This window comes from Cherax quadricarinatus, chromosome 6 (genome assembly GCF_038502225.1).
Source record: "Cherax quadricarinatus isolate ZL_2023a chromosome 6, ASM3850222v1, whole genome shotgun sequence".
NCBI classification, from domain to species: Eukaryota; Metazoa; Arthropoda; class Malacostraca; order Decapoda; family Parastacidae; genus Cherax; species Cherax quadricarinatus.
In genome coordinates, this window is record NC_091297.1 from 16949608 (window position 1) to 16954372 (window position 4765).

Below are 4765 nucleotides of genomic sequence, written 5' to 3' on the forward strand. Positions count from 1 at the left end.
AACGGCAGTGCAGATGAACACAAACTCCAGCACCAGACAACACACCCCACCTCTCTTCAAAAACATGAACTTACTTAATATACATAATATACACAGTTATTATTGTGCCTACTACATATACAGAACATTAAACTCCAATATCAACCCTCCACTCAAATTTCTCTTAGACAACTTCAACAGAACACACAGGTATAACACGAGGCACAAAACACTATTTGACATCCCTCATGTCCATCTCACACTTTGCAAAAATGCAATGCACATAAAGGGCCCTAAGTTCTGGAACTCTTTGCCTGAAACAGCAAGAGGTCATCTGCCCTCAAATCAGTTTAGGACTATACTCAAAAATCATCTCATCTCCCAACAACAAGTATACCCACATCTTGTTAAATCCCAACCAAATTCTAAGTAACTCTCCCAAATACTTAATTATCCCTTAACTTTTAAGCCATTATTACAAACTTACTGATGTATGTTTGTATCACTAATTGTACTAACTCATATTTAAAATAGGGTAAATGAAATTAGTTCCAAACTAAAATAGTATGTATGATTGATTTTATCACAAAGTGATTGTATCATAAATTGTACTACCTCACACATTAATAATAGATTGAAATATAGAATACATATTTGTATTCTACCACTGTAAAAGAACTTAATTATGAGTTTACCTGGAGTTTACCTGGAGAGAGTTCCGGGGGTCAACGCCCCCGCGGTCCGGTCTGTGACCAGGCCTCCTGGTGGATCAGAGCCTGATCAACCAGGCTGTTGCTGCTGGCTGCACGCAAACCAACGTACGAGCCACAGCCCGGCTGATCAGGAACTGACTTTAGGTGCTTGTCCAGTGCCAGCTTGAAGACTGCCAGGGGTCTGTTGGTAATCCCCCTTATGTATGCTGGGAGGCAGTTGAACAGTCTCGGGCCCCTGACACTTATTGTATGGTCTCTTAACGTGCTAGTGACACCCCTGCTTTTCATTGGGGGGATGGTGCATCGTCTGCCAAGTCTTTTGCTTTCGTAGTGAGTGATTTTCGTGTGCAAGTTCGGTACTAGTCCCTCTAGGATTTTCCAGGTGTATATAATCATGTATCTCTCCCTCCTGCGTTCCAGGGAATACAGGTTTAGGAACCTCAAGCGCTCCCAGTAATTGAGGTGTTTTATCTCCGTTATGCGCGCCGTGAAGGTTCTCTGTACATTTTCTAAGTCAGCAATTTCACCTGCCTTGAAAGGTGCTGTTAGTGTGCAGCAATATTCCAGCCTAGATAGAACAAGTGACCTGAAGAGTGTCATCATGGGCTTGGCCTCCCTAGTTTTGAAGGTTCTCATTATCCATCCTGTAATTTTTCTAGCAGATGCGATTTATACAATGTTATCGTCGTTGAAGGTGAGATCCTTTATTATTTTATTAACACATCAGCAGTCTCCCACCAAGGCAGGGTGGCCCAAAAAAGAAAAACTTTCATCATCATTCACTCCATCACTGTCTTGCCAGAGGGGTGCTTTACACTAGTGATAAAACTGCAACATTAACACCCTTCCTTCAGAGTGCAGACACTGTACTTCCCATCTCCAGGACTCAAGTCTGGCCTGCCGGTTTCCCTGAATCCCTTCACGAATGTTACTTGGCTCACACTCCAACAGCACGTCAAGTATTGAAAACCATTTGTCTCCATTCACTTCTATCAAATACGCTCACGCATGCTTGCTGGAAGTCCAAGCCCCTAGCACACAAAACCTCCTTTGCTCCCTCCCTCCAACCTTTCCTAAGCTGACCCCTACCCTGCCTTCCTTTCGCTACAGATTTATACACTTTCAAAGCCATTCTAGTTTGTTTCTTCCTCTCTACATGTCTGAACCACCTCAACAACCCCTCCTCAGCCCTCTGGATAATAATTTTGGTAATCCCGCACCTCCTTCAAATTTCCAAACTACGAATTATTATCCTCAGATAAGACATCTCCACTGCCTCCAGCCTATGTGAAAAGGCTAGGAAGTTGCATGACGATTTAATTAGAAAAATGCCTGCAACTAGTGGTGATGTGAGTGAATTTAAGGCCAGCAAAGGTTGGTTTGAGAGATTTAAGAATCGTAGTGGCATACATAGTGTGATAAGGCATGGTGAGGCTGCCAGTTCGGACAAAAAAGCAGCTGAAAAATGTGTGCAGGAATTCAAGGAGTACAGAGACAGTGAAGAATTGAAACCTGAACAAGTGTTTAATTGTGACACTGACAATGTTGTGAAACACTTTAGGAATGTCATAAAGGAATGGGAGGTACAGGCCTCTATGGACAGATATGTTGTGCGACAGAGGTCCAGTGACTCTCAAGCTAGTCCTAGTGGCATTAAAAGAAGAAGGGAAGTAACCCCAGAATAAGACTTGAAACCTCAAGTCCTAACGGAAGGGGATTCCCCTTCTAAACACTAACACCATCCACACTCTCCCCTCTTCCCATCCCATCAATCATCACCAGATCTTCAATAAAGGTAAGTGTCATGTAATTGTACATGTCTTCTTCAGTTTGTATGTATTAAGGCCAGCAAAGGTTGGTTTGAGAGATTTAAGAATCATAGTGGCATACATAGTGTGATAAGGCATTGTGAGGCTGCCAGTTCGGACCACAAAGCAGCTGAAAAATATGTGCATGAATTTAAGGAGTACCTAGACAGTGAAGGACTGAAACCTGAACAAGTGTTTAAGTGTGACGAAACAGGCCTGTTTTGGAAGAAAATGCCAAGCAGGACCTACATTACTGAGGAGGAAAAATCACTCCCAGGACATAAGCCTATGAAAGACAGTCTTACTCTGTTGATGTGTGCCAATGCTAGTGGTGATTGCAAAATGAAGCCTTTATTGGTGTATCACTCAGAAACTCCCAGAGTGTTCAGGCAAAAGAATACCCTCAAGGCTAATTTGTGTGTGCTGTGGAGGGCATGGGTCATGGGTCACTAGGGACTTTTTCTATGACTGAGTACACCATGCATTTGCCCCCACTGTGAAAAATTACCTAATTGAAAATAAATTTGACCTTAAGTGCCTCCTGGTATTAGACAATGCTCCAAGTCATCCTTCAGACATGGCAGAGCGACTTTCTGCAGACATGAGCTCCATTAACATCAAGTTTTTGCCTCTTAATACCATTCCTCTCCTGCAGCCCATGGACCAGCAGGTCATTGCAAACTTCAAAAAACTGTACACAAAAGCTCTGTTTGAAAGGTGCTTTGTAGTGACCTCAAAAACTCAATTGACTCTAAGAGAGTTTTGGAGAGATCTCTTTAATATCCTCAATTGTGTAAACCTTATAGGTAAGGCTTGGGAGGGAGTGACTAAGAGGATTTTGAACTCTGCTTGGAAGAAACTGTGGCCAGAATGTGTAGACAAAAGGGATTTTGAAGGATTTGAGGCTAACCCTGAGAAGCGTATGCCAGTTGAGGAATCAATTGTGGCATTGGGGAAGTCCTTGGGGTTGGAGGTTAGTGGGGAGGATGTGGAAGAGTTGGTGGAGGACAATGATGAACTAACCACTGATGAGCTGCTAGATCATCTTCAACAGCAAGAGGCCAGACCTGAGGAAACTGCTTCGGAGGAGGGGAGAGAGAAATTGAAGAAGTTGTCTACTTCAAAGATTAAGGAAATATGTGCAAAGTGACTTGAAGTGCAAACCTTTATTGATGAAAATCACCTTAACACAGCTAATGCAAGCCGTGCTGGTGACTATTACACTGACAATGTTGTGAAATACTTTAGGAAAGTTATAAAGGAACGAGAGGTACAGGCCTCTATGGACAGATATGTTGTGCGACAGAAGTCCAGTGACTCTCAAGCTGGTCCTAGTGGCATTAAAAGAAGAAGGGAAGTAACCTCGGAAAAGGACTTGCTACCTCAAGTCCTAATGGAAGGGGATTCCCCTTCTAAACACTAAGACCATCCATACTCTCCCCTCCTCCCATCCCATCAATCATCACCAGATCTTCAATAAAGGTAAGTGTTATGTAATTGTGCATGTCTTCTTCAGTTTGTGTCTATTAAAATTAATATTTCATGGGGTAAAAAAAATTTTTTCATACTTTTAGGTGTCTTGCACGGATTAATTTGATTTCCATTATTTCTTATGGGGAAAATTAATTCGCCTAACGATAATTTCGCCTAACGTTGAGCTCTCAGGAATGGATTAATAGTGTTAGGCGAGGGTCCACTGTACTCGGGAAGCTTGCTGTGTTTATTTACGTATATATTTTCTTATTTTCATTGCCATTTGTTAAATCTGCCAAGCAATCATGGCAACCAGTAAGCATACAAGTGTTCCCACAAGTGACAAGAAAAGTTTTAAGCATTCAGGTCAAGGAATTATGAAGAAAATTGAGATATTAGATAAGTTTAAGAGTGGCCTTAATGAAGCATCAGTTTGTACAATTAAAAAGAACAAAATTAAAAAGAACTAGCTGACTGGCTTGACTGGCTGATTTGACTGGCTGACCTGACTGACTAACTTGACTGATTTACTGACTGACTGACTTGACTTGACTTACTGACTGGCTTACTGACTGATTTGACTGATTTGCTAACTGACTTGACTCAATGTTGTAACCTACAGACCATCCCGTCCGGCGGGTGACTACAAGCTCAAAATTTTTTCCCCTCCCGCAACCGTGTTAAACTAATTTTACGAAGTGTTAAGCAAAAATATGCTACAATTCTTCAATCGTGCTATAATCAAAACGTGCATGACAAAACCATGTTAAACGATGGTCTACTGTATTATTA